This window comes from Henckelia pumila, chromosome 1 (assembly GCF_033568475.1).
Source record: "Henckelia pumila isolate YLH828 chromosome 1, ASM3356847v2, whole genome shotgun sequence".
NCBI lineage: Eukaryota > Viridiplantae > Streptophyta > Magnoliopsida > Lamiales > Gesneriaceae > Henckelia > Henckelia pumila.
Window position 1 is genome coordinate 74664821 of NC_133120.1, and position 13333 is coordinate 74678153.

The following is a 13333-nucleotide window of genomic DNA, read 5'->3' on the forward strand; positions in this document are numbered from 1 at the left end:
TAAAAAATCAAGAAAAGATCATGAGATAATATACTGAATGATATCTTCATTGATATGAGGCCTTTTGGATGATTTCAGAAGCAAAGCCATGAGGGTTTATATCCAAAGTGGACAATATCATAATTCATACCTTTGTGGAGATATCCGTATTCCGTTGTTTCGACAAGTGGTATCAGATCTATGGTCTGACCGAGCCAATGTGGGTGGAAACCTCATAGACTTGAATGAAGTAGATGAAGGCTCCCGGTAAAAATCCGTGAATAAGCTCTCAAGGTGGTGATGCTCCTAGTATTTCATGTAAGGTGTGTGCCTCAACGCAGTGAAGTGAAGTAGCCTCAATTGAAGAACGAATTGTATTACCCTCTCACGAATAAATATATATATATATATATATATATATATATATCGCACAAACCTGCTAAAATATAAAAGACGAAAATATGCACGTATAATCAATTTTTATATTGTAAAATTGCGTTTTCCTAACAAGAAATTGAAATAACATAAATCATCTCTCACGCCTCATACAGCTGTTCCGAATGTTGTTGTCTGAATGTGCTAATCTCAATATTCAATTGGGTGTACTTAGCATGAGGAAATGTTTTGCCAAAAACTTTACTGCCATGTCTTCCCAAGTAGTTATCCTCCCCAGCGGTAGCGATTGAAGCCAACATCTTGTCTGATTCATGAGAGAAAATGGAAACAAACGTAGTCTAATGATATATTCAAAAGCACCATTAATTTTTACCATATCCGTTATCTCCAGGAATGTCCTCAGCCCTTAGGTGCAAATGAGGATCTGCAGTGGAGCCTCCATTAAATTGGTTCTGATGTACCATGTTGATCAGTGCAGGCTTCAACTCAAAATTATTAGCCTTGATAGTCCCTCGAGCTATGCCGGAATAGTGGACATGGATTGGCACCAAGAATGACGTTTGTTCATCGTCGTTGTTCTCAGCCATCAGCTTAAGTTCTTTTCTTATTTTCTCCTCAAAGCTCGTGCAGTTCTCTCGATCTCAAGATAAAAAAAAACAGAGAATCAAAGCTATGGGTTATTCGCATAAACTGCAAAACAAAGAAAAACAACGACTCAGTGACTAAAAAAATTTAAAACAACTCTAAATTAAAATCTAGACTAATTGGTAACAATATTGATAAAATTCAAATAAAATTCTCCAAGCAACGACACCAAAAACTTGTTGCGTGATTTTCGCTCGAAAGTGTACAATGTCAAGTTTTAATATAAGAACACCCACAATAATACAAATATTTCTCCGAAATATTTATGGGCCCATCATGCCACAACATCTATCCAATATTCCACATTTTAAATATCTTAAATTCCACAATCAAATATCATACAAACCAAATATTTGTGGACCCTACTGTTATTTTATTACTATCAATTTATTTTTTATTTAAATAAAATAATTACCAACATTATTTTATAACGGCTACATCGTAAAGGCAAGTACAATTAATTTAAAAGGCTAAATTTAATTTAATAAAATATTTAAATTTTTTTTAAAATAAATGGTACCACATATATAGTAACATAAATGTTTGAAAATTATCTTTTATAATTAATTTAATATTAAAAATTTTATTCAACAACAAATGGTAATACAAATATACGAATGCTTGACAAATTATAAATTAAATTACTTCTTCACTAATCACAACAACACTTTTCCCAAATGTGTCCAACCAAGTCATGACGAAGCTGATGATGCACCCGACTATCGCGTAACTTCGAATTTCTTCGAAGGTATTCACCAAATTCCGGGGTTGAACCCCGATTTGCTATAATGTATCTCTTTCCTCGTGATCCCAAATCGATATTGCATGACCCTCGTCTTCAACAATCATGTTGTGCAAAATAATGCATGTATACATGATTTATTTGCATTTATCCGTGAACCAAGATCACCTTAAACCTCTTATAATTGCCCAACGATCTTGAAGAACCCCAAATGTTTGCTCGACATCCTTTCTTGCAGCTTCCCGTATTTTCTTAAATTTAATTTCGAATCTCGAGGACAAGAAAAACTCTTCACGAAAGTGGACCATTCCCGGTATAGTCCATCTTCTAGGCCGTATCATTTTATATATTGTGTACGGTTCACAATAAAATTAACCTCTGGTGCGTTTTCTTTCAAAACGTCATTAAAAAGAGGTGATTCGTTAATTAAGAACATTGAATCTACCGTTCGCATAAGATGTTTACCACTTATGTGATATGTTCACTGATCTTGATAAATATCAACTACTTGAAGGCTTATCAACCAATTGTCAGTCTACTCAACGGCTATCTGATAAGACATCTTTAATGCAGAAGTCATGATAATTTAATGGAGCCGTCTAAAGCATTTATGAACATACAACAAAGAATTATGGAAATTACTCTAATAGGTCACCGAGACATCCTATCTTAGAGCCTAAACTGCAGCTATTACACATCAAATATGGAAAGGGCAATAAATCGCATTTATTGCAGATACTACTTTCATGTGAGAGAAAAACAGATATAGTACCAACACATTTAAGATGATTGAGACATCATAAGTCATTTGATCCAGACAAAGGACACCAACATTGATTGAAGAAATAAAGACGTTGGAATCTTGAACTATAAATAAGAGAGAAAGCTCGAAGAAAACCAACGAAGCATTATCAAAGCATCTGATCTGAGCTATTTTCTTAAGAACTTTAATCGTCCATATATTACTTTCTCTCTACAACCCTCGCTTAGCAGACAACATATCTGATCTTCCAAGGATCTTTCCAGGGTTACTCAAATCCAGTCATTGATTAAAGAATACAAGCTGATGGAAAATATTGAAAATATATTCTGTTGTATTTTTTCCTTAGATAGAATAGGAAAGTATCAACAATATAATTATAAATATAGAGTAGGATTTGACAAAGATCAATTAGGGATTTTATTATTATTTTCTTCCTTAAATTGTACGAAGACAAGCATGTATATATTGTGTATATTTGTTAATGATAAGTAAGCAAGAAAGTTTTCTTTCTAATTTTTGTTTCATGGTATCAGAGACGACGATACTGCCGCCTTGTCTTTGTTCACTTGTGTCTTGTTTCACTGTTGCAAAATGACCTCCAAAGATGACTCAACTCTGGAAATTCCAGCACCCGTATCCAAATCCTCTCCAACTCTCTCGTTCGACAACCAGTCACTACAAATTACTCAGCATAAACTCAATGGTGTAAATTTTCGAGAATGGTTTCAGTTAGTGATGCTTGTCATCAAGGGAAGAGGAAAAATTAGCTACTTAACTGAGACATCAAGGCTCCTGGAAAAACAACAAGTTATAGCACTTGGGAGGCTGAAAATTCGATTGTCATGGCGTGGCTCATCAACTCTATGGAACCAAGCATCGGTCAAACATATTTTTTTTTACTAAACTGCTATGGAGATCTGGGATGCAGTCCAAGAAATTTATTATGATATCGAAAATACATCTCAATTAATGTTTTGAGATTCGCTCCAAAATCCATAACACCAAACAAGGTGGTCTCATTGTTACTGAATATTACAATTTCTTCGTGGAATGGTGGCAAGAAATTGATATTTTTTATGAAAGTGGATGGGCATGTCCGACTGATGCAGAGAAGTACAAAAAAAATTCTTGAAAAAGAACACATATTTGATTTCTTGCATGGTCTGAATCCAGATTTATATGAAGTACGTGGGAGGTTACAGGGTATGAAGCGCTTCCCAAGTATGCGTGAATCATTTGCTGAAGTGAGGCGAGAAGAAAGCAGGAAACATGTGATGCTCACTTCCTCACAGCAAGACTCACAACCTTTGGAAACTCGAGGTTCTGCCCTTGTGACAAACAAACATAACAATGGTCGAAACACTTCACCTTTTGACAAACTTGTGTGTGATTATTGTAATAAACCATATCATACACGTGAAACTTGTTGGGATTTTCATGGCAAACCTGCTGATTGGAAGCCACGAAAAGTACACAGGAACCAAAAATCTGCTCACTTGGCTGAATCACAGACCAGTACCAATGCTGGACTTGAAGACATGTTACAAAAATTCCTCCATCAGACCAAACTTTCAACAAGTACTGATTGTATGGCACAAACAGGTACAATCAGCCAAACTTTTCGGTCCACGTCACATCAACCTAATTGTTGGATTGTAGATACCGGGGCTTCAGATCATATGACAGGGTCCATAAAAGTTTTTGATGATTATACCAACTGTCACGACAGAATAAATGTGTGGGTAGCAGATGGAAAAATCTCACCAGCCGTGGGCCAAGGGACCGTTTACTTACCCAATATGATATTGAAATCTGTTCTTTTTGTGCCTAGTTTGACATACAATCTGTTTTCTGTTAGTAAGTTGACACATGATATGGATTTTGTATTGACCTTTTTTTCCTCTCATTGTGAATGTCAGGACGGTTCTTTGGGAAAGATGATTGGCAGTGCTGAGAAGAAAGATGTCCTTTACTACCTTTCGAGAGTTGAGAATTCAAGTAGTATTGAGTCAAACAATAGAAGGTCATTGTCTGTTGTTTTCAATTCTGATATTTTGATATGGCATCAACGTTTGGGACATCCTAGTTTATTTTATATGCAAATTTGGTATCCTCATCTTTTCATCAATAAAAAGAAAGTTTTGTTTCAGTGTGAGCATTGTGTTCTTGCAAAACAATCCAGAATTACTTATCTGCCCCATACATATAAACCCGCAAAACCATTTCACTTGATTCATAGTGATATTTGGGGTCCGTCTCACATATCTAATCTAAATCGAACTCACTGCTTTATTAATTTCATTGATGACCATACTCGGGTTTTCTGGGTCTATTTGATGAAAGATAAATCGGAGGCGTTTCACTGGTTTAAACAATTTCACAAATTTGTCCAAAATGTTTTTCAATCCACTATCCAGGTTCTTCGAACAGATAATGGTTGGGAATATTTCTCTCGTGATTTTTGTCAATATATGGGGGAATAATGGGATACACCACAAAGTTCGTATGTTGACATACCTAAGCAAAACGGGGTTGCTGAACGAAAAACCGTCATTTGTTGGAAGTAGCTCGATCACTTATGTTCAATAGTTCTATTCCTAATTCTTATTGGGGGGAGGCCATTCTTACGTCCACCTATTTAAGTAATCGTCTACCTTCAAAGACACATAAATTCAAAACTCCTTTGAATCTTCTTGTTGATTAATTTCCAACAATTAATCTTTTCAGTTCATTGTCCCCAAAGGTATTTGGTTGCACTGCATATATCCATAATACACATCCACATCGAAGTAAACTCGATCCCAAAGCATTTAAATGTGTCTTCGTTGGGTATTCTCCGACCCAAAAAGGATACAAATGCTATTATACCTTCCTTAAGTGTTGGTTTGTCTCTTGTGATGTCATTTTTTTTGAAAATAAGTTATTCTATTCCAAGTACAGTTTTCGGGGAGATAATTTTGATGAAAGCAGTCATTGGGATCCCACCGTGTCATTGCCTATCTCACAAGATGTCTCTCCTTTACATATATCTTCTGCACCTACTGAACCAATGCATGAACACAAGAGTACACCAATTCCAGTTTCACATCAAGTTCAATGGGAAAAACAGAATTCCATGAAACCTCTTCAAACCTATTCTCACAGGTCTAAAGCTCTTAAGCACAATCAATCATCTTGGAGGTGCCCATTGCAATGCGGAAAGGGGTAAGATCATGCACTAAACATCCTATCTAAAATTTTCTAACTTGCATCAAATTATCTCCCTCTTTTAAAGCTTTTACAGCAAAGATTGATGATGTAAAAGTGCCAAAAGATATTCATGAAGCTCTAAAAGACCCAAAGTGGAATGCTACCGTGCAGGAAGAGATTAGGGCATTACATGAAAACAGAACTTGGGAAGTGTTTGACTTACCAAAGGATAAGAAAGTTTTTGGGAGTAGATGGGTCTTTACTGTAATACAAGGAAGATGGAGAAGTTAAAAGGTACAAGGCTCGGTTAGTGGCACAAGGCTTCACACAGACATATGGAATTGATTATGAAGAAACGTTTGCTCGAGTGGCAAAGCTCAATTCTATTCGTGTTCTCCTATTTCTGGTAGCAAATATAGATTGGGAATTACATTAACTTGATGTAAAGAATGCCTTTTTAAATGAAAATCTTGATGAAAAAATGTATATGAAGATTCAACCGGTGTTTGAGTTAGAACAAGAACAGGGTAAAATCTGCAAGATTAGAAAGTCACTGTATGGTCTGAAACAGTCCCCACGTGCATGGTTTACTAAATTCAGTTCGAATCTTATCCGATTTGGATATATTCAAGGAAAGTCAGAACAAACTATGTTCATAAAAAGGGGAGAAGATGAAAAAAAAAGTCATTCTAATTGTGCATGTGGATGACATCATCATCACAGGAGATGATATTACTGAAATCCAGATGCACAAGAATCAACTGAAGGAAGAATTCCAAGTAAAGGATTCATGACCCTTGAAATATTTCCTTGGGATGGAAGTGGCTAGAAGTAAGGAATGTATTTTCATTTTTCAGAGAAAATACAACCTTGAACTACTGAAAGAAACTGGGAAGTTGGGATGCAAACCAGTGAAAACTCCACTGGAAAGAAATTGGAGGAGAAAGATTAAAGATGATGATCCTTTTGTGGACACAGGGAGATACCAACACCTAGTTGGTAGGTTGATTTACCTCTCCCTTACACGACCAGACATTGCATATGTTGTGAGTACAAGTCAATTCATGCATTCACCGACCCAGAGACATCTAGAGGCAGCGAATCATTTCATGAGATATCTTAAAGAGACACCTGGTAGAGGGCTGATGCTTCTTATAAATGAGAACAAAAGTATTTAAGGTTATGTTGATGCTGACTGGGCAGGGAGTGAGGATTGCAAATCAACTTCAGGATATTGCACCAAGCTATGGGGAAACTTGGTTACTTGGAGGAGTAAAAAACAGTCAGTTGTGGCAAAGAGTAGTGCAGAAGCAGAGTATCAGGATATATTGCTCAAGGAACGTGTGAAGTTATATGGCTTGAGAGAATAATGCAGGACTTGCAAATTCCCATTCACCATCCTACAAAGTTGCACAGTGACAACAAATTTGCCATTAGCATTGTAAAAAATCCTATTCAGCATGATCGAATGAAACATGTAAGAATTGATCGAAGCTTCATCAAGAACGAAATTGAGGAAGGAGACATCAATTTATGTTATATTTACTCTAAAGCACAAGAGGCAGATATCCTAACAAAAAATCTCCCTAAACCAAGTCATGAAGATCTACTGAGAAATCTTGGAATACGCAATATCTATTCCTAAGATTGAGGGGGAGTGTTGGAGAATATTGAAAATATATTCTGTTGTATTTTTTTCCTTAGAATAGAAAAGTGTAGTGACCCGCACCGTGATCACCTACTAATCAAAAGCTTAAGCCTGCATTTAATTTAATTAAATTAAATGCAGGCTTAAGCTTTTGATTAGTAGGTGATCACGGTGCGGGTCACTACAGAAAGTATCAACAATATAATTATAAAGATAGAGTAGGATTTGACTAAGATCAATTAGGGATTTTCTTATTATTTGCTTCCTTAAATTGTACGTAGATAAGCATGTATATATTGTGTATATTTGTTAATGAGAAGTAAGCAAGAAAGTTTTTTTTTTTCTAATTTTTGTTTCACAAGCCGATTCAAAGGATTTGAGAATCTGAGTTTGAACAACTCAACTATTATCACAGAGTCGAAAGAAGTTTGATAAGAATTTAGAATCTTATCTTTGTGAAATTTAGGAGTTCCATATTGGGCAGTGTTTAAGTCCTGATATTTGAGTGGGTGAATTACAAGACGTTGTAGTTACCAAAGTCTTCTATTAAATTCTTTCATATGTGTAAGAAGAGGATGTAGAAGGATATTGCCTTCGAACTTCCATAAATTCTGTGTTATTTAATTTACAGTATTGCACTTTCCTTCCAGTCGATATCACCTAAGTTTGTGAGATCTTTCCGCACTTATTTTCTAGTTGCTCACACAACTCAGGAAGTTGAGAAAAAACGGTTGAGTGGACTAAGATTCACTCAACTCTTAGCTTTTCAAGCAAAATATTTGAAGTGTGTATTCAACCCCCCCTCCCCCCCCCCCTCTACACACACAATCGATCCCCAACACGGACATTTACGCATCAGCACAAATGTCCTCCTACAAAGGAGGAAATTTGTGTGTAGAGGACATTTGGAGAAATGTCCTCTCCAAATGTCTTCTACTGTGGTTGCTCTAAGATAAATAAAGTATCGTTCCCACGAGGAGTATATATTCAAAATTATATTAATGTTTGTCTTAAAATAGACAAGATTTTATTTAGAAAATCAAAGAATAAGATTTCTTTCAACTTTTAATAATAATCAATTACAGATGAAGAGAATGCATACAAATAAACAAATAGCAATAAGAGAAAAATATCTAGATGTTTGATTTCACTTAGTTTCAACGACGAATACTTTTATCAAATTTATGTTCATGAATTTCACTTATTTAATAGCCAAGAACAATTACATATTTCTATTTCCATTTTTCAAGTAACAAATAGAATGTATCACTTAAGTTTTGATTCCAATATCCATATTAAAAATCTAAAATTAATGATATTATGAAAATGATGTTCTTACTTAAGCTCTGATGACGTTATATGCATCTCGAACTATATAAATATTCAACAGTGTGTTTTCCTATGATTCTATTCAAAATTATCTCTCTCGAGTATTAGATTCCAAATAAATTTAACATTCAATCTATGTCCAGTAAATTGAAAGCATTAAAACCTAGAAAACATAAGTAAACTTGAGGAATTCGATCACATAAATAAAAAAGTCATAGACATCGTCTCAACTAAGATGCATCATTCCTCTAGAAATAAAAACTTAGTTCATAATGCAAAAGAAACAAAAACAAAGCATGTTTATGAATCTAGACATCAAACTTCAAAAATTGGAGATAAAAGAGAAAGAATAGCGAAGCCAAATCCGCATCCCTGTCCTCAGATTCAGTGTTATTCGTCTTTGCAATCGATCTTTCTTCCAACTCCTTGCTTTGAACGTGTCGTTCTCTCTCAAAGATCTCGTGTGTGACGTGTGTTATGTGCGTGTATGTCTCATCTGATTCATAGGTTAGATTCTTTCTTTGATAAGTCTTGAAGCACGATGAATAAAGCCCAAAAAGTTCGGTCTTTAAACTACGCAAACTCATTTTTTCCTTCTTTTCGCGCAGAACAACTCTTAAGATCTTAAACCAGTGCCTAAGATCTTCTCCTTCGCATGCATCGGCGCCTAGGCACTACCCTCACGCACCAACACATTATCTAAGCACCTAGGCGCCACTGCTTCGCTCCTAGTTCTTTTTACGGCGCTTAGGCGACTCTTCTCAGTGCTTAGGCTCCTCTTTTTGTGCTCCAAAATGTCATATCTTAATTCTTCTTCAACCTCCTTTGTATCCTCAAAACAACTCTTTTCATGAAATTCATATATCTTGTCTACTTCCTGTATTCCATATAAACAACAACAAAATACGTATAATACCACTCGATTTTTAACAAAATCCAACCTAAATCATATAAAAATTAAGTGCATAAATTGCACTTATCAGTGGGAATGAAACCTTGATAAAATTTGTTCTTCGGGCAATTCCCACATATGCAATGTCCTACTTCACATTCTTAAAGAAATATATGAGGAAATAGAACGTGAATGTTCCAACTTTTGGTCGGGCTTAATTGATGGAAAGAAAAGAAATCATTGGAAATCATGTGCATCCCTTATCAAGCCCAAGTGCATGGAAGGTATGGGCTTCAGACAATTAGAGGCATTCGACAAGGCTCTCCTAGGAAATAAATTATGGCGTCTTAGTACAAAACCCGAATCCCTTTTGGCAAGATCCCTGAAAGCACGGTACTATCGTCACAATGATGTCATGACCGTCGGTTTGGGGAATAATCTGTCTTATATCTGGAGATCGATCTTGTGGAGTAGGCCTCGCCTCTTCTAGAAAAAGTACTTTGTTGGCGTGTCGGAGATGGTAGGTGGACAGTTACCTTTGGGGACCGATGGATCCCGGATTTCAAGGAGCGCGTAACTCGTCACCAAGAACATGAGCAGTATGAAACAATGAGAACTCTCATAAATAATGGAAGGTGGAATGAGCCGCTGATCAGACAATTGTTCTCCCCACACATCGTGCCACACATTATCGCGATTACTTTGTCCAGCACATATTCTGTGTGTGACGAATATAAGGTTGAGATCGGCTTTTTTATATATGAACCTCCAGAATCCAGCTCAAAAGTCCATTCCAAAAGCTGGTGGCAATTCCTCTGGGCCCTCTCTATACCCCCGAAGATCAGAATCTTCTGGTAGAGAGCGGTGCATAACATTATACCCACAGAATCCAACTTAGTGTCTCACCATGGGCTAGTAATCGGAGTTTTTCTGGTGTGCCATCTTCGAGGAGGCACCACAAGCCATGCTCTGTCCTTTTTCCATGCCATTAATCCTTGCTGGAAGCAAACATTGTTCTGGTCACTACTGAAACATGCCAAGGAAGTGGAGGTGATTGATATATTCCTTTGGATGAAAGACAGATTGGAAAAATCAGAATTCAAGTCCTTTGCGGTGCACACCTGGGCCATCTGGAGTGAAAGACTCAAGCTGGTAGATAACGTAGGAATTGGTAGGACCATACCTAATGCAGATTGGTGCGAGGGGATACTGTCTGAGTACCGAGCTGCCCAACACACATTAACAGCTTCTCATTCCAGAGCATCGTGCCCTTCTCCGCGGTCATGGAAAACCCCTCCTCCCAACCAACTGCGCCTGGATGTAGATGCGGCTTATTCTGATAGCATCAATAGTTTTGCGATAGGGGTGTGGTGAGAAATCATGAAGGACAACCGGTGATCGCCTTTGGAAGGAGAATTTAGAAACCATAATCAATTGTCTGTGCCGAGCTAGCTGCGATTTTGAGAGGACTATCGATCACACACGACCACGATCTAAGGGTGCACCATATTGTATCGAATTCTCTTCTAGTTATGCAAGCAATCACGAGGTTAGAAGAGAATCTCAGCTATGATGAAATCCAATCAGCTGATATCAAGATTTTTTTTAGGCTGGAAGCTACCACCTATTTAAGTCATATTCGTAGGCGGTAGGCCGACGAATCGAGTTGCCAATTTGCTTGCTTCTTTTGCTATTTTTCCCCCACCTCATTTGTCTGAGAGTCTAGGAGTATGAGATTTTAGCTTCATCTCAATTTATATATTTTTTTTCAATCTTTCGAAAGATGTTATGTTATATATTTATGCTTAATTTTTTTTTATTCTCTCGTAAAAATATAATTTTTTTAAAAAAAATTATGAAAATATATCTTATAAAATAAATATAACTACTAATATATTAAAATATAATACACATAACAACTATGCATGTGTAATGTATTCAAATTATATTTTGATATATTTTTTTAGAATTATTTTGTTAAATTTTTCGAAATAAGTTATCCACGTCTTTCAAAATTAAAAATAAAATAAACATAAATTAATTTTAATATTTAAATTTTATCTACATGATATAAAAAATAATTCAAAGAATATATATATATATATATATATATATATTATAAGAATTATCTAGTTATTCACTATATCCATGATATATTATAAAATAAAAAAACAGAAAAAAATATTTATTTAAATATTAATTTAAAGATATTTTTTTATACTATCTCAAATTTTAATAAAATTTGATAATAGAGTTATTTTATATGCCATTATTTTTACATTTTTCTCAAAAAAAAAATCACCGATATCTTCTATATCTGTACAGAAACTTGGAATAAACTAAGAATGATATTAAAGTTTAGGATCAAAATAATTCTTTTTTGTTATTTCTATTTATATATAGTAAAATATTGTGAAAATTTTCGAATCATCAGTATTTAAGTTCTTTTCAATCGAAATTTATTCTTGACATATAGAAAGTAGAAACAAAAGTTTTGTATTTGAGCTTGTAAGATATATATCAAAATCTTATTATTTAAGGAAAGATATTATAAGGACAATTTTGTCTAATGTTAAATTAAATAAACAATGTTGAGTGCTATTAATATTTTCTTGAAGTGTAAATAACATTTTTCGAAGTGCAAATTATTCAAAAATCCCCAATCCAAATATGTTTTGCTTTGCACTCTCTAGCCATTTTTTTGTAACACATTTTTTGTTAATTTGTATCACATCTTGTATGGTTTTGTACCACATCTTATATTGTTTTGTACCATATTTTATGACTAAGAACCCCAAAGCAAAACATGTTTGCATTTAGAAAATTTTTAGCAAATTGCCCTTTTTCGAATTACATATAGTACTATTTATATGCGTGAGCATGTCATGATCGATTGTTATAATTTAATACGATTAAAATATCATAAAAACATAGTACAAAAAACCTTTGATAATATATTTCTTTGTATCTTCCCCTATCCTTTTGCTCTCGTGAAAGTTGTGGCATCGACCCCTCATGAAATCTTCGAAACCATTCTCCACCACTAACTCCACTACTCATGATCCTATCCTCTTCCTCAATTTCGTGATTGATTGTGAGACGTATATAATTAATAACTTATTTTAATTATTAATGCAACATTTGGTGGGCGTGTGCATGAGGTCTTTTTTTTTTTTTTTTTTTGGCTTTCACAAAATCACAATAATTTTTTTATGAATTTGTGTTACGTCGAATTTTGTGAGACTAATTTCTTATCCAACTCAATTTATGAAAAAAATTAATTTTTATGTAAAAATTATTTTTTTTATGCATCAATAAGTTTTGTTATTTTATTTTGAGAGAATAAAATTGCTTCAAGATATGGCCAAACCGAGGCATCCCACGATTACGAAGGACCCAATATACTAAATTCAAGACTCTTACCAGAAGTCCAGAAATAAAGAGAATTCGGAGACATCAAGAAAATAACTTATAATCTGGTTAGCAGTTAGATGTTCGATTTTATCTATCAACATTTTTAGGACTAACATGTCGCAGAGGGCTTGACTAAAGCGGTTTACCTGACTATCGTGATTTGTAGACTATAACATTAGTTCGAGTGTTTGCTCAGTACGCATCGAAAGATAGCGGCTGCGGGTTCTCATATCATACAAAAAAAAAAAGAAAATAATTTATAATCAGTAAACTTTAGTCATAAAAAGTAATGTGAGACAGTTTAATGAGTCAATTTTGTGAGACATGTCTCGTATT